The sequence below is a fragment of the Leucoraja erinacea genome, chromosome 2, assembly GCF_028641065.1.
Source record: "Leucoraja erinacea ecotype New England chromosome 2, Leri_hhj_1, whole genome shotgun sequence".
NCBI classification, from domain to species: Eukaryota; Metazoa; Chordata; class Chondrichthyes; order Rajiformes; family Rajidae; genus Leucoraja; species Leucoraja erinaceus.
In genome coordinates, this window is record NC_073378.1 from 1,853,708 (window position 1) to 1,872,296 (window position 18,589).

Consider the following 18,589-nt stretch of genomic DNA (forward strand, 5'->3'; position numbering starts at 1 on the left):
GCGCTGGTCAAGAAGGCACAGTAATGACTGTTCTTCCTGAGGACATTAAAAAAGACTGGTCTGCCCCAACAGCTGCTGACAACGTTCTACCGCTGCACCACAGAGAGCATATTAACGTATGGCATCTCTGTGTGGTATCTCAGCTGCACGGAGGCGGAGAGGAGAGCTCTTCAGCGCATCGTCCACAGAGCGCAGAAGATCATTGGGACACAGCTACCAGCCTTGGAGGGCATCTACCACACACGGTGCTTCAGGAAGGCCGTCAGCATCCATAAAGACTCCTCACACCCTTGTAATGGACTGTTCGAACTACTTCCCTCCGGTAGACGTTACAAGGCCTTCTACGCCCGAACCTCCAGACTCAGAAACAGCTTTATTCCCAGAGCTATAGCGGCTCTGAACCGGCCCTGCTGAGTGCCGCCCACCCACCCTGGACTGTCTCCCTCGGATGGTCACACCACACAGCTTATTTATTTATTTTACTTTTCTTTTTCATCGGTTGGAGCTGCATACTAAATCTCGTTGCACTGATGTGCAATGACAATAAAAGATATTATTATTATTACAGTGTGACAATAAAGGAAACTAAACATTTTTCATGCAATTCTCATAGACAGCCTTGTGTCATCTGTTGATTTCATTCAAACATTCTTGCAATGACTCTGGGACTGGTGCACTACAATGCTGATGTCCCTAGAAACATAGAAACATAGAAATTAGGTGCAGGAGTAGGCCATTCGGCCCTTCGAGCCTGCACCGCCATTTAATATGATCATGGCTGATCATCCAACTCAGTATCCCGTACCTGCCTTCTCTCCATACCCTCTGATCCCCTTAGCCACAAAGGGCCACATCTAACTCCCTCTTAAATATAGCCAATGAACTGGCCTCAACTACCCTCTGTGGCAGAGAGTTCCAGAGATTCACCACTCTCTGTGTGAAAAACTAGAACTGGTGCATCACTATGTTGAGAATTATATTCTGCACTCTGTATCTCCCCCTTTGTTCTATCCATTGTACTCGAGTTTGTCTGTGGGATTCTCTGCCTCAGTCTGTGGGATTCTCTGCCTCAGAGGGCGGTGGAGGCCGGTTCTCTGGATGCTTTCAAGAGAGAGCTAGATAGGGCTCTTAAAAATAGAGTCAGGGGATATGGGGAGAAGGCAGGAACGGGGTACTGATTGGGGATGATCAGCCATGATCATATTGAATGGCGGTGCTGGCTCGAAGGGCCGAATGGCCTACTATGCACCTATTGTCTATTGACTTAATTGTAGTTCTGTATAATATTCCCTGATCTGATTAGATACCATGCAAAACAAAGCTTTTCACCCTATCTTGGTACAAGCAACAATAATAAATATCCTTTTCACGTACCATTCATCCATCACCGTTGCATTGCCCCAGGTCCAGCAATGTTTTGATTTAATATATCTCTTCCTGTATTCTCGTCAACCCCCAGTCTCACTGCACTCTATCTGTAAAATCACCTTGCCCTACACTACATGCTCTCTGTTTCCCTTGTGCACCCTCAATTGTTTTTGGCCTTTATTCCCAGCCATGCCCTCAGGAGCCTATATACAACTTCCTCAGCATAACCCCCCCCCCCCACCCCCCCCCCCCCCCCCCCCCCCCCCCCCCCCCCCCCCCCCCCCCCCCCCCCCCCCCTTAACTCCTCCAGCTCCCGACAAATGTTTTTTCCTTTAAATTAATGAGTGCAAAATGTTTGAATTTCCAAGTTATGTCCTGTTACTCATGGTTTTTTACCTTTGGATTTTTTAAAGTTGATACAGCATCATTACTTACCATCAGTGGATAACATGGAATTACCCTATGAAAGAATCAAATTATTGACCATTTCTTCAGTGATGAATTGCCTCGAACAATGACTGAAGTATGGCTATAATTGGTTGTTTTTTTTTGCTGAGAGTCCAGATCCATTGATGCCTACAATTTTGAATCTTGGAAACATAATGGTGAAAGGACCATTTCATCAAAGGAGAGTTTGACACAAGAGTTTGACATAGTGCTTGGCAATTGGTCATTGACATTAAGTATTAATAGTTTAAATATACTACATATACTGCCTGTCTTGCTGAGTATTTCCAGTACTTTGTCTATAATTTGGTTGGAGTTTAGTCCTAAGTGCATGTTGTGGTAGTGCATTAACCTTGATTCTGAAATACAGTTCCATCAACCTAGTGGAATTGAAAGAAGTTTATTCATGGATTACCCCTTGAGATGGACAGTCATCTCGTTTTCGAGGGGGTCCAACATAGAACATACAGCACAAGACATAACATACATAGAGGCTCTCAATGACCCACCTACCCACACACCAATCTCAAAACCCCTCCATCCCCACTTGTTATAGTTTATAACAATTGTTAATTGGCTTTACATATCCAATAATAACAATAGTTATGTGTTACAGCATAATGTTAATGCATAATACCATATACCACCTATCATACATCGTACGTTAATACATACTATCAACATTATTACATGATATATTATTTCATGATATTGTGACATAATACAATATAAGACCTTGTTACACTATGCAATACAATAATACATAAGTGTAATGGCCATGCATATACAATAGTTATGCCAAATGATCACACACAGAGCAAGCTAGATAAAGGAGCTCAAAGACTCTAATACTAGAAACAGGTACATGGTTTTATAAGGAAGGGTAAAAGTGTATTTTTAAATAGACAAAATGAGCTAATAGTTCTTATGGTACTAGGCAGAGTGTTCCAGTCAGAAGGAGCTTTGAATTTAAATGCACGTCTCCCAATTTCTTTGTTAGTTCTTGGAATGAAAAAGAAGGGTTGCTGAATATGTCTTAGTGAATATGAGGGTGTGTATGGTAATAGGTCTTGTTTTAAATAAGAAGGGTAATTGAGGTGGATGCATTTAAAGATGAACTGGAACCAGTGGAAGGCTCTTCGAGCGTGGGGGGGATAACCAGTTTAGAGTTTCGTACGTAGAACAGTGGTGAGTTATATATGGACACCTTAAAATAAATCTGCAAATTAAATTTCAGTAGCAGAGTTCAATATGTATTGTAGGTTCACTGCATGCAATAAAGAATGAATTTCCACTACACTGTGCCTACTCCCAGATATATGAACCAAGAAAGAATGTTTCTGCATGTTGCGTGATTTTGTCAACACCTTGAACTTGATGGCAACCTGGCTGAGGACCGAAGAAAACAATCCCATAATCGAAGGCAGACAAAAATGCTGGAGAAACTCAGCGGGTGCAGCAGCATCTATGGAGCGAAGGAAATAGGCAATGTTTCGGGCCGAAACCCTTCTTCAGACTGATGTGGGGGGGGGGGGGGGGGGGGGTTGGTGGGGAGAAGAAAGGAAAAAGGAAGAGGAGGAGCCCAAGCGCTGAGGGAGAGCTGAGAAGGGGAGGAGACAGCAAGGGCTACCGGAAATTGGAGAATTCAATGTTTATGTCGCTAGGGTGCAGACTGCCCAAGCGGAATATGTTTGGTTAATGCAGACCGAGCGGAGGTGTTCAGTGAAACGATCGCCAAGCCTAAGCTTGGTCTCATCGATGTAGAGTAGGCTTGGCGATCGTTTCGCCGAACACCTCTGCTCGGTTCGCAATTAACCAACCTGATTTCCCGGTGGCTCAGCACTTCAACTCCCCCTCCCATTCCGAATCCGACCTCTCTGTCCTGGGCCTCCTCCATGGCCAGAGTGAACACCACCGGAAATTGGAGGAGCAGCATCTCATATTCCGCTTGGGCAGTCTGCACCCTAGCGGCATAAACATTGAATTCTCCAATTTCCGGTAGCCCTTGCTGTCTCCTCCCCTTCTCAGCTCCCTCCCCTCAGGCTCCTCCTCTTCCTTTTCTTCTCCCCCCCCCCCCCCCCACCCTATATCAGTCTGAAGAAGGGTTTCGGCCCGAAACATTGCCTATTTCCTTCGCTCCATAGATGCTGCCGCACCCGCTGAGTTTCTCCAGCATTTTTGTCTACGTTCGATTTTCCAGCATCTGCAGTTCCTTCTTAAACCCATAATTGAACGCCTTTGTGTGCACCTACCCCCTTCAGACAGCCTGGTGGCAGTCTGTCTCCTGTCATTAAATTGCAACCTGCTACCCTGGCACTTACTTTTTTTTGAGCATCTTACATATTCCATTCCTCTTGCTTCCCGTTTAAAAATCCCGTCATCGTCTTCCATCGCCTCCAAGCTTGCTCAGCTACATTGAATCCTAATCAATAAGTGTTATTCTTCAAACCTTTTCCTTGACTCATTCCTCGCATTTTATCTAATCTCCATCTGGTTGATAACCCTTTTTAATATCCCATCTCTTGCAGGTCATGTTTTGTCCAATTACTAGTGAGATTTTATGTGTCAGGACTCTAACTGCTGAAACTTCTGCCCTAATCTTTCTTGCTTCTCAACATTACTTTCCTGCTTTAAGATCTCCCGAAAACCATAATTCTTTGAATACATTTTCATTCATTTGTCCTAATACCTAGTTCTACGGTTTAGTGTCACCATGTGTTTGATAATGTCCCTGTGAAATACCTCAGAATATAGCATCCATATAAAAGCAAGATGTTGTTGCATGGCATTTATTGCGATCATCATAGAAACATAGAAATTAGGTGCAGGAGTAGGCCATTCGGCCCTTCGAGCCTGCACTGCCATTCAATATGATCGTGGCTGATCATCCAACTCGGTATCCCGTACCTGCCTTCTCTCCATACCCTCTGATCCCCTTACCCACAAAGGCCACATCTAACTCCCTCTTAAATATAGCCAATGAACTGGCCTCAACTACCCTCTGTGGCAGAGAGTTCCAGAGATTCACCACTCTCTGTGTGAAAAAAGTTCTTCTCATCTCAGTTTTAAAGGATTTTCCCCTTATCCTTAAGCTGTGACCCCTTGTCCTGGACTTCCCCAACATCGGGAGCAATCTTCCTGCATCTAGCCTGTCCAACCCCTTAAGAATTTTGTAAGTTTCTATAAGACCCTCTCTCAGTCTCCTAAATTCTAGAGAGTATAAACCAAGTCTATCCAGTCTTTCTTCATAAGACAGTCCTGACATCCCAGGAATCAGTCTGGTGAACCTTCTCTGCACTCCCTCTATGGCAATAATGTCCTTCCTCAGATTTGGAGACCAAAACTGTACGCAATACTCCAGGTGTGGTCTCACCAAGACCCTGTACAACTGCAGTAGAACCTCCCTGCTCCTATACTCAAATCCTTTTGCAATGAAAGCTAACATACCATTCGCTTTCTTTACTGCCTTCTGATCATCTGATGCCTTGTAGACTGCGAGGGTGCTGCATCTTGCCTTGCCTGTTGGCGTGGTGCGTTTCATACTGAGTGAGCTGACTGACATGTTATTACGTGGCAAAACAGCTGGAATGTTGGTAAAGGGGACGTGGACATGGAAATAAATAAAAATGATTGTATTGCTGCAGCACAATAATGAATAGACCTTCATTACAGTTAGCAGATTTAAGGGATGCTTGTGTGTCCTGATTCATGAGATTACAGTATGCATCTCCTGTGATCCCCACCCCACCAGGAATGCCACCAAGAAAGATATTAGCACACTGAGAGTGTGCTTGAGGATGTCAGAGACATTTGATGGTTTTGTTCAATTTTGCAAAGGAAGGTCCAGGAACCTAAGGGTGTTTGTGTCCTCCACACAATGGATATCCAAATCATTCATTTTTCATCTTCTAACAAGGCCACATCGGAAGAGGTGGATGTGCAATGTGGGGATGGGATTATCAGTCCTGGAGCAAAGAAGTTACATGTATTTCTGCCCACCACAGACTGGAGGCCTGTGACTCACGGTGTGCTTCAGGGTTTGTTGGTGGGACCATTATTGGTAGACAATAGACAATAGGTGCAGGAGTAGGCCATTTGGCCCTTCGAGCCAGCACCACCATTCAATGTGATCATGGCTGATCATCCCCAATCAGTGCCCCGTTCCTGCCTTCTCCCCATATCCCCTGACTCCGCTATTTTTAAGAGCCCTATCTAGCGCTCTCTTGAAAGCATCCAGAGAACCTGCCTCCACCACCCTCTGAGGCAGAGAATTCAACAGACTCACCACTCTCTGTGAGAAAAAGTGTTTCCTCGTGTCCGAGCCCTTAACAATCTAATATGTTTCAATGAGATATCCTCTCATCCTTCTAAACTCCAGAGTGTACAAGCCCAGCCTACTCAACCTCTCCCTATATCTCACACCCTCTAGTCCTGGCAACATCCTCGTAAATTTCATGCAGTGAATCATGCCCCTTTGGTTATTCATGGAATGTGAATGAATGGGAGTGGTGATGGTGGATGTTGAGAGGCAGAAGTTTAATTTAAATGCTTGCTTCAAGTTGCATTGAAGACGGCCTTTTTTTTTTAAACAGGGACACTGAAAATGCAATGAAGGATGAAAATATAAATCTAGCAGTATGTGATCAGCATATCTATGGTCATCTCATTGATATATCCTGACAAGTGATAGATAACTTGATGTTGTATTCCTCTTGTTGGCTCACAGATACAGGATTCCTGTGTCAAATGTAAAATATATCATGTGAAATGAGGAATTGACTTGTAGCTGCAGGAGACAGATTGCCATTCTGTACCTTTCAACTATGGATACCATGGAATGTTTCATCTGTTTTATATGTTTTATTTTGATGCAAGCATCTTGTAGATAGTGGTATTCTTCAACCCTGGAATGCTTGCTTTTATTTCCTCCTTAAAACAACGGCAATTTCATCATGGGTTTGGAATAGGTGTTACTAGTTATTCAAAAAATATTTGCTGGAGTCAACTAATCTGTCACAAAGTACCTATGTGACATGGAATGTCTTCAAAATAATAAAATATGATCATTGTTGCCATTAATGCTGGAGTGCATGCAATAAATTCACACCAGGTTTGCATGTCTGTTCACATTGTCGGTCTTCCCTCCTTAAATAAAGGGCCTGCCCCACTTACGCGACCTTGGCTCGCAAATTACGCGACCTCGTGGTCGCTTGAGGCGTACGGGCACCGTATGGCTGCACGGGGCCGGTCCCACTTAGAAGCAGGGCTGGTTCGTTACATCGCGCGGGGCTCCAAAATTCTGGCAGTGGCCGAAATCTTCGCGCGCCAACGGCCTGTCGGCACGCAGGCGCATTGCGGTCGTACGCAGCGTCTTGACGGCGTACGCCTAGCGTGTGGCATTGCGCGATGACGTCACCGCCTGGCGTGGCGTTGATTGATGATGTCACCGCCCGATGCCCAAATTCAGTCGGCCCGCTTCCTGCCCAGCTGATTGGTAAGCATGACGCAAATGACGTCACGCGCGAACTTAGCGCGGACTTTGCGTGAACTCCGCTTCCGTTTGGTCGCACCAAAGGCACGCAATCGCATGCAAGTGGGACAGGCCGTTAAGCACTTGCTCTCACATCCCTTACATTTCTCCTTATTCTCTTCTCTTCTATCCCTCTCCTATTCTCAGTAGCTTTTATCTGCCTCAGTTTGTGCACGGCTGTCAATACTCTTTCTTTAGTTTACTTTAGAGGTACAGTGTGGAAACAGGTCTTTCGGCCCACCGAGTCAGCGCCGACCAGCGATCCCCGCACACTGGCACTATCCTACACTTTAGGGCCAATTTACTGAACCCAATTAGCCTTCAAACCTGTACATCTTTGAAGTGTGGGAAGATACCGGAGCATTCGGTGCAAACCCAAGTAGTCACAGGGAGAACGTATAAACTCCACACAGACAGTAACCATAGTCAGGATTGAACGTGGCTCTCTGGCGCTGTCAGGCAGCATCCCTACCGCTACTCCACTCAGCTACTCCTTGTTTTATGATCGCTCGCTGGCGGTTTGAATGCTGCAACACTGGGAAGCAGAACGAAAGTCAAGAATCACTTTCATACCCACTCATAGTTACAGACAGTATTAAATTTATTCACAGTTGAATAAAGGTAGATGTCCTTGACATCTCCTTTAGTATGCAATGTCCCATTCTCCAAGCAAAGTAGCATGAGGGATGATTAGAAGGTAAGATAGGGTTGAAAGGATACCACCTGATCTATGATTACTCGCCAGGGAGTGATAAGTTTCCTTTGCAAATGAGCAGATGGATCAGTGAATTAAAGTCCATCCTGAGGATGTTTGGGCGGTGCTCAGTTACATGATCGTGAGAAATTCTAGGGCAAGTGCTGTTGCTTTGCGAATAGTTATAGATAAGATTGAATTTTTAAAAGCACATTTTCTTTTACTCTGCAAAAGCAAGCATTAAGTCTGGACTATTATTCTTAATCGTGCTCTCTTTTAGAACTATTAATGGAGATGTATCTTTGTATTAAGATACCAAATAAACGCTCTCCAATCCCCTAAAGTAAAGTAAATTATCCTGTTTTGAAGAAAAACACTGCAGTGTCACCAGTATCCTGAGCACTAATCACCCATGCATCTACATTTAAGATCAGATTGGCCTAAAAATACTATATTGTACTAAAGGCTTGTGTGCTATGCTTTAGAAATAAATGGACCCTGATATTCTCCATTTTCCTGCAAAACTTATATCGACAAATATAGAACATTGAGAGGGGATTTTATTGAAACTTACAAAATTCTTAAGGGGTTGGACAGGCTAGATGCAGGAAGATAGAAACATAGAAACATAGAAATTAGGTGCAGGAGTAGGCCATTCGGCCCTTCGAGCCTGCACCGCCATTCTGAGAGATTGTTCCCGATGTTGGAGAAGTCCAGAATAAGGGGTCACAGTTTAAGGATAACGGGGAAATCTTTTAGGACCGAGATGAGAAAATATTTTTCACACAGAGAGTGGTGAATCTCTGGAATTCTCTGCCACAGAAGGTAGTTGAGGCCAGTTCATTGGCTATATTTAAGAGGGAGTTAGATGTGGCCCTTGTGGCTAAAGGGATCAGGGGGTATGGAGAGGAGGCAGGTACAGGATACTGAGTTGGATGATCTGCCATGATCATATTGAATGGCGAATGATGCTGGCTCGAAGGGCCGAATGGCCTCTACTCCTGCACCTATTGTCCATGTTTCTATTAAGCTGCCAGTGGTGTCCCACTGCAACTATGTTTCTGCAATGATCATTGTCTCAAGCACAGATCAGGACTCTGTACTATGTTTACTGTTACCATCGTACTTACTATTACCGCCATTTTCATCGGTGCATGTGTATGTGTGTATCTTCACCATGTATCTGACACTTGCTGCTGCAACTGTCCAAGTAGATCACAACCTAAAGAAGACACAAAGTGCTGGAGGATCAGTAAAAGTGAGTTTGTGACAGGCCTTTGCCTGATGTTAAATCACAAATTGAATACAAAGGATAGACAGTGCATATTTTGCAGATGGTTCTTTCTATCATCTGTCCTCCAGATTGTCACCAGGCAACATAAGGAGCATATCCATGGTAGCAGGGATAGATATCTGTATACCTGCTTGACTTCATAGATGAAATGTTAGCAATTTCATTAATGGTTTTCACTACTTGAAAAACAATGATGGAGCAATCAAAACAAATATTAATATTAAATGATGTTGAAATCTTCAAGGAATGATGTTGCTGATAATGTGATAACTGCTTTGTGCACACTAAAGATAAATCAGGCAGGTTCATAATAGCCTCTTGTAGAAGCACAACTATTATCCATGTGCATGAATAGCTTGCATTTCAATTTAGATGTTTCCATTCTAATTAAATGCTTTCATCAGTAAGACATACAAGTTGTATTCGAGGGGGTGGTATCAGGCCATTTTGTCAACAGTGAGCCTGAATATTAACAGGGCCAGTTTCCACAGACAACGTTGCACAGAGCTTTGGTGGGCCTACCACGCAATCATAACTCCGTCTCATGTGCCTCGTTTGGTTCTCTGTTCAGCAATCAACCTTGGTGTCTGAGGGATGCGAAGAACTGCAGATGCTGGAATCTTGAGCTAAAAGACAAAGTACTGGAGGAGCTCAGCGGGCCGGGCAGCACCTGTGGAGGGAATGGCTTTGTATCCTCCCTGGACCTTTTTATTTCTAACTGCCAGCATGATATCAGCCATCTCAAATTCTCTGCTCCCCTATTCTCACCCCTGTGAATGCACGGCCATCTGCAAACTAGTAACAATCCCAACATTTAGTTCAGTATTATTATCATGCATACTGAGGTACAGTGAAAAGCTGTTTGTTGCATGCGATCCAATCAAAGAAAATACTTTACATGATTACAATTAGGCCATTCACAGTGTACAGATAAAGGGTTCAACATAAGGATGCACGATAAAGTCCGATTAAAGATAGTTCAAAGATTCCCAATGAGGTAGATGGGAGGTCAGGACGATATTGGCTGGTGAGATGACAGTTCAATTACAATAGACAATAGTTGCAAGGAGTAGGCCATTTGGTCCTTCGAGCCATTCAATGTGATCATGGCTGATCATCCCCAATCAGTACCCCGTTCCTGCCTTCTCCCCATATCCCTTGACTCTGCTATCTTTATCTAACTCTCTCTTGAAAGTATCCAGTGAATTGGCCTCCACTGCCCACAGGAGGCAGAGAATTCCACAGCTTCACAACTATCTGGGTGAAAAATCTCCGATCTAAATGACCGACCCCTTATTCTTAAACTGTCGCCCCTGGTTCTGGACTTCCCCAACATCGGGAACATGCTTCCTGCCCCTAGCGTGTCCAATCGCTTAATAATCTTATATGTTTCCATAAAATCACCTCTCATCCTACAAACATGAACGTCTTTTTTTGAGTGTGGGAAGAATCCGGAGCACCTGGAAAAAACCCACGCAGTCACAGCGAGAATGTAGGAACTCCACACAGACAGCGGCCACAGTCAGGATCAAACCCGGGTCTCTGGTGCTATAAGGCAGCAAGTCTTCCACTGAAGAAGGGTCTCAACCCGAATCGTCACCCATTCCTTCTCTCCAGAGATGCTGCCTGTCCCACTGAGTTACTCCAGCATTTTGTGTCTATCATTTGAACTAACAATCTGACTGATAAACAAGAAGTTGATTAATTTAGACAATTTTCTTCTCTTCAGGAACACTGCTGGGACCTTCAGGGTTGGAATGTCAGGAGCTGTTGAGCCTCTGATTGCCCATAAAACGCTGACTGCTCAAACAGCATGGGGCGGAGTAAACAATGTGCGATGGCGCTGGAAGTTTATTATTTACTTTCATCATTTCAAAGCCCCTTTGGTGCTTCATATGCTGCATTTGTTGTATGATTCACCTGAGGGAGCAGATGGGGCCCACCGTGGGTGTCAGACAGACATGACTCACTGGTAGCCATGGTAGTCATTAAGTCAAGTCCCAATCTACAAACTGGGGGAAGTTAACCAAATTGTCATTTGGAATCCTGCCTAATTTCTCAAATGAATGTGAAGAAATTCCATGGGAAGGTGTGACAGAAGCCATTGCTAATAAGGGTTTGAATTCAGCCTTGAAACAAAATACTGGAGTAACTCAGTGGGACAGGCAGCGTTCTCTGGAGAGAAGGATTGGGTGGCGTTTCGAGCTTTTTCTGCTGCGGTACAACTTATTGAGGCGCAGTAATGTTAACAGCAATGATAGATGGAAACAGGTAAGGAATTTTGATTGGGTGGAGTAAGTGACCAAGGAAAATGAGACAAAGAGGTGTCGGATAAGGAGAGAAGTGAAATAAAAGGCTAGAGGCAGGGACGCAGGTGGAAGTGGAGGGTGAGAGAATGGCGGGATCGTGACCGATTTGCCGAATACTTGAATGGCGGTGCTGGCTCGAAGGGCCGAATGGCCTACTCCTGCACCTATTGTCTATTGTCTATTGTCAATTTGCCCTCTGTCTGTCAAGGCCTGCTGGATGTCTCAGTTGCTAACCATTTTAACTCCCCTTATCATTCCCATACCAACCTTTCTGCCCTGGGCCTCCATTGCCAAAGTGAGACCACATGCAAACTGGAGGACCAGGGCCTCACACCCCAATGGTATGAATATTGAGTTCCCCAATTTTAAGTCATACTCCTCTTAATCTCTCCCTTTCTTGTGCCACCAGCAGGCCTGATGTGCACCTATTTCTCCTACCATCCACCCTCTTTCACCCCCACCCTGCTCCACCTATATCTCTCCACACTTCATGCCTCATCTGTCACCCTTTTAATCTCTAGCCTTGGTCACTTACTCCACCCATGTCGGCACGGTGGCACAGTGGTAGAGTTGCTGCTTTACACCACCAGAGACCCGGGTTCGATCCTGACCACAGGTGCTGTCTGTACAGAGATTGTACCTTCTCCCTGGGACCTGCATGGGTTTCCTCTGGGTGCTCTGGTTTCCTCCTACAATCCAAAGACTACAGGTTTGCAGGTTAATTGGCTTCGGTAAAATTGTAAATTGGAAACCTTCTCTCCAGAGATGCTGCCTGTCCCGCGAAGTTACTCCTCCTGTTTGTGTCTATCTTCGGTTTAAACCAGCACCTTCCAGTTCCTTCCTACAATACACGGTGAGCGTATTGAATTTAGACGGAATAATAAGACAAAGTTGTATAAACATATGTGGCAATTTTAATATGGGTACAGAATAATGGGTAGTATGTACACTAGTTTGCAAAGTTGGTAGGACTGATTTAGAGTGTTATTAAAAGGCTTTGGTGGGTCCTGAAGCTAATAAATAAAATACAGGGATAATCTAGTAAACCTCCATAGAATTGTCTGTGGAACTGATGCACGACAATGCTGGGAACTGAATTCCATGCTTCTCAATCTGTATCTTCTCCTTTGCTCTATCATTTATACGAGCTTGAGGTGATTGTATTAATGTATGGTACATGATCTGATTGAGTTTATGGAGAAAACACTTTTATAACAGGCTGGACTGAGGAAAGCAGTAACATTTGCAGATGAGGTGACTCTTGGCAATGTAGTGAAAACTGTACATGATGAGGAAATAGTAACAGACATCAAGAATATAATAGACCGGGGAAATGAGTTAGGGAAATTGATCTGATGGGATAGCATGCAACATAAAGCTCTCCGTTGTGCCTCATACATGTGACAAGAATAAATCTAAACCTAAAACAAAACCTCAATAAGGTTAGAACCATGCTCATGTATTGAGGTCAGTTCTTGACACGTCTTTAAGAAGGATGCTAATTCTTTAGGTAGGGCCCAGAATAGATGGACGGGATAGTGTCGGGGATAAGAATAAGAATAAGACCCTCTCCCTCCCCTACCCAAGTTGCACCAGCTTCACATGTTCCCGATGTTGGGGAAGTCCAGAACACAGGGGTCACAGTTTAAGGATAAGGGGGAAATCTTTTAGGACCGAGATGAGAAAATCATTTTTCACACATTGAGTGGTGAATCTGTGGAATACTCTGCCACAGAAGGTAGTTGAGGCCAGTTCATTGGCTATATTTAAGAGGGAGTTAGATGTGGCCCTTGTGGCTAAAGGGATCAGAGGGTATGGAGAGAAGGCAGGTATGGGATATTGAATTGGATGATCAGCCATGATCATATTGAATGGCGGTGCAGGCTCGAAGGGCTGAATGGCCTACTCCTGCACCTATTTTCTATGTTTCTATTTCATTCTCACCTAGCAAACAGCACACAATGGCTTGTTTCCTTTATCATCGTAACTTCTTGGCATAATTGATTAGTTCTATATCTCTCTACAACACCATCTATACCTCTTGTTTCCCTTTCCACTGACTTCTGTCTGAAGAAGGGTCTCGACCCAAAACATTACCCATTCCTTCAGTCCAAGGATGCTGACTGTCCCGCTGAGTTACTCCAGTATTTTGTGTCTATCTTCGGTTTAAACCAGCTCCTTGCAGTTCCTTCCTACACAATAAGAATTTGAATTTCTGTTATTCTCTCCATATACAAGATACAAGATACATTTAATTGTCATTTGGACCCCTTGAGGTCCAAACGAAAATGCCGTTTCTGCAGCCATACATTACAAACAAATAGACCCCAGACACAACAGAATTTACATAAACATCCATCACATCGCTGTGATGGAAGGCCAAATAAACTTATCTCTCCACTGCACTCTCCCCCTCCCCGATGTCAGAATCAAAGTCAAAGCCCCCGGCTGGCGATGGCAATTGTCCCGCGGCCATTAAAGCCACGCTGGGTGGTGCGAGGTCGCACACCGGGTCTTGGTGTTAGAGCCCCCGGCGTGCGCTCGCAGAGTCCCGCGGCCATTCCAAGCCGCGCGGGACAGTGATGTCAGGCCCCGCTCCAGGAGCTCTTCGACCCCACAACTCGGGCGGGAGAAGTCGCCGTTGCGAGAGCCCTGAAAAGCGGTCTCCCTCCAGGGACCCGCGGGCTCCCGGTGCCGCCGTCCGCAGACCTGCAGTTGAAGCCTCCGACTCTCTGGTCGGGCCACAGCAGCAGCAGCAGCAGCAGCAGCGCTCCTCCACTGCTCCACCCGCTCCGGACTCGGCCAGCCCCGCGACGGTGAGTCGTCGGCACCAGAGTCCCCGGTCTCTTCCTGTTGGAGGCCGCTCCTCATTGCAGCCCCAACGATAACGTAGACCCGACGAGAAAAGGTCGGGTCTCCCGTGCAGGGAGAGATTTAAAAAGTTTCCCCCTCCCTCCCACACACACGCCCCAACACAAAATAACAAAAACTACATAAAAACATAGACAGAAAATAATTAAATGCGGACGGGCTGCAGAGGCCGCTGCTGACAAGAGTCGCGCTGCCCAACGGACTTAAATGTAAAAGTTGAATTGAATTGAATTGAATAACAGAAGGCTATAAGATAGAATGCATGAACTAGAAACAGAAGCAGCTGAACCACTTCTTCAGCCTGAACCACCATTTACCAAGATCCAGGGCGTCATCCAATATCCTGCCCGATTCTCCCTCATGTTGTCTGATTCTTTGGCGTCATGAAATCTAGCTGAATGTACAAAATCTGCAAGCATGAAGACTACATCTACCAAAGTGTTTGAATATGAGGTTTAAAGCAATGTTGCCTGCATCACCCTTGGTGGTAAAGAATTCACTACATTTTTGAGAGAATACATTTGGCAAAAAAAAGATAATTGGCAAAACCACCAGAGTTAACAGGAGGACAAGTATACATGTATTTTTATGCAGTGTATTACTTTGATCAGGGAAGCATTAAATGAAAGGACTGTAGAAGCAAACTGATTCATAACTCAGAGAAGACAAATTTTGGGAGACTTTGGCAAAGACTACGAAAGTGGAGCTAATTGGATCACTCTTTCATGGGCCGAGTAAATGCTACGATTGGGAATATAATTGAGGAAAAGTGAGAAGGACATAAAGCAGGACTATGAATCTAATAGATCGGGTTTAGCACTGCAAGTTTTTAACAAAATCAAAATCAAACTCTCAACAGAACTGCTTGAAATTATGCAATTTAACTACTATTAGAGGCACGAGAAATAAATAAATAGGCTTTGATCTTTAAAGTCTATTCTATGATTCAATTGGATCAAGCTTTTCCCTTTGAGAATAGGGAAGATTCAAACAAGAGGACAGGACTTCAGAATTAAGGGACAGAAGTTTAGGGGTAATATGAGGGGGAACTTCTTTACTCAGAGAGTGGTAGCGGTGTGGAATGAGCTTCCAGTGGAAGTGGTGGAGGCAGGTTCGTTGGTATCATTTAAAGATAAATTGGATAGGCATATGGATGAGAAGGGAATGGAGGGTTATGGTATGAGTGCAGGCAGGTGGGACTAAGGGAAAAAAAGTTGTTCGGCACGGACTTGTAGGGCCGAGATGGCCTGTTTCCGTGCTGTAATTGTTATATGGTTATATGGATCATCTTTCATTTTTACCTTAACTCAATTTATTTGCCTTGGTATCGTATTACTGCACACCATTATTTATTTTTAAAAGGTTTATTAATTTCATTTTATACATTTTCAATTGACCTAGCTTCAACAGCTTTTTAGGAAAGAGAAATCCACCCAAAGGAATAAGGCCGTAAACATATAATTGACCTGTCCTACATTTGTGCCTTGGACATAGAGTCATAGCGATACAGCGTGGAAACAGGCCAAAGAGAAACACTTGAACAATATGAAAAGGGTTTGATATGGTGGACACATAATAAATGTCAGTAATTGTTGGAGCATACAACGTTTTGGACATAAGCATAAAATTATCAGCACAAAGGAGTGTGCACATTCTCCCTGTATCCGGGTGAGATTTTCCGGGTGCTCCGGTTTCCTCCCACATTCCAAAGGCTTGCAGGTTTGTATGTTAATTGGCTGCTGTTCAATCTTTCCCCAGTGTGTAGGATGGAATGAATGTATGGGTGATAGTTGTGGATTTGGTGAGCCAAAGGTCCTGCTTCCATGCTGTTTCTCTAAACTAAAGTAAAAAAGTCAAAATAATGTTCCATACCCACCAACGATAAACACAAAATTCTGAGCTACTCAGCAGGTCAGGCAGCATCTCTGGAGAAAAGGACTAGGTGACGTTTTGGGACAGAACCCTTCTTCAGGCTACACCTACCAAATTGTTTGAATATGAGGTTTACAACAATGTTAGAGAGGCTGAGGTGACCCATATTTGAAGCTCTAACTACAAACTGTTGGTGCAAGAAATGGGAATAAAGAGGTGTTAACTGAGACGAAATAGAATTGGAGCATACAAGTGAGGATAGACCATACTGGGCAGATAGTCAATTTGTCTGCTATGAATCCCATGTGCAGTATTTCAGTGTAAAAGGTGCTGAATCTGAGGAAGGACATTATTGCCATAGAGGGAGTGCAGAGACGGTTCACCAGACTGATTCCTGGGATGTCAGGACTGTCTTATGAAGAAAGACTGGATAGACTTGGTTTATACTCTCTAGAATTTAGAAGATTGAGAGGGGATCTTATAGAAACTTACAAAATTCTTAAGGGGTTGGACAGGCTAGATGCAGGAAGATTGTTCCCGATGTTGGGGAAGTCCAGGACCAGGGGTCACAGCTTAAGGATAAAGGGGAAATCCTTTAAAACCGAGATGAGAAGAACTTTTTTCACACAGAGAGTGGTGAATCTCTGGAACTCTCTGCCACAGAGGGTAGTTGAGGCCAGTTCATTGGCTATATTTAAGAGGGAGTTAGATGTGGTCCTTGTGGCTAAGGGGATCAGGGGGTATGGAGAGAAGGCAGGTACGGGATACTGAGTTGGATGATCAGCCATGATCATATTGAATGGCGCTGCAGGCTCGAAGGGCCGAATGGCCTACTCCTGCACCTAATTTCTATGTTTCTATGTTTCTATATCATTGTCATGTGAAATTCTGGCTGATCATTGGAGATTGCAGGAAGAAGAGGCTTGACTGAAAAGTATAATTTGCATTGGAAATGCAAGCGAACAACCAAATCGTGGTCCAGAACAACTACAGTTTGCCAACTTGTTTCCCTGGCTCAAGGCTTGCAAAAATAGATGTTGTTTCTGATTGAATGAAATTGGTGAGGTAATAGACTTTGTAGCCATGGCGCGGAACATTGCAAAGCACTTTGTGGCTTGACAGACCCTGAACAAATGACAAATTTGACAATGATAAAACTGCAAAAGCAGCATCAAACATAACACTGCATACAATTGCTGGATTTCATGTCTCCTGTGTGATGGTACATGTGACTTAAACTCTTATTAGTGACATTCAAAGTAGAAGTGCCTGCTTTATTTTAAATACGTGCCACAAACTTCCTTAAATATCCAAAATGGTGTCCATGCACATCTGCACAGCAAATAGTGTGAATGCTGTCAGAAGATCAACACTACTTCTTGGACAACAGAAACTCATATGTCAGGCTGTTATTCATTGACTACAGCTCGGCGTTTAACACCATCATCCCCTCCAAGCTGGTTACCAAGCTCTCAGATCTGGGTCTCTGCACATCCCTCTGCAATTAAATCCTCGACTTCCTCATCCACAGACCACAGCACAATCAGCACGGGAGCACCTCAAGGCTGCGTGCTCAACCACATGCTGTACTCACTCTATACTCATGACTGCATAGCCGGACATAGTGCGAACTCCATCAACAAGTTCGCCGACGACAACACTGTTGTGGGACGTATCACTGATGGGGATGAGTCAGAGTATAGAAGTGAGATCGACCGTTTGACCATATGGTGCCAGCACAACAACCTGGCCCTCAACACCAGCAAAACCAAGGAACTGATTGTGGACTTTGGAAGGGGTAGGATAGGGACCCACAGTCCCGTTTATATCAACGGGTCAATGGTGGAAACGGTCATGAGCTTCAAATTCCTGGGCGTTCATATTTCCGAAGATCACTCTTGGTCCCGGAACACTGATGCAATTTATAAAGAAAGCTCATCAGCGCCTCTACTTCCTGAGAAGATTACGGAGAGCCGGTATGTCAAAGAGGACTCTCTCGAACTTCTACAGGTGCACAGTAGAGAGCATGCTGGCTGGTTGCATCGTGGCTTGGTTCGGCAACTTGAGTGTCCAGGAGCGGAAAAGACTACAAAAAGTTGTGACCACTGCCCAGTCCACCATTGGCTCTGACCTCCCCACCATCGAAGGGAACTATCATAGGTCGCTGCCTCATAATAGGCTTCAGCATCATCAAGGACCCACCA

The 18,589-nt window shown here is 44.5% G+C and overlaps 1 protein-coding gene across 1 annotated transcript in view; it reads left to right on the forward strand.

Moving 5' to 3' along the window:
- LOC129706504 (catenin delta-2-like) overlaps positions 1-18,589 on the forward strand; it is a 1,547,539-nt gene that overhangs the window by 454,079 nt on the left and 1,074,871 nt on the right. The gene's annotated exons all lie outside the window — the stretch shown is intronic.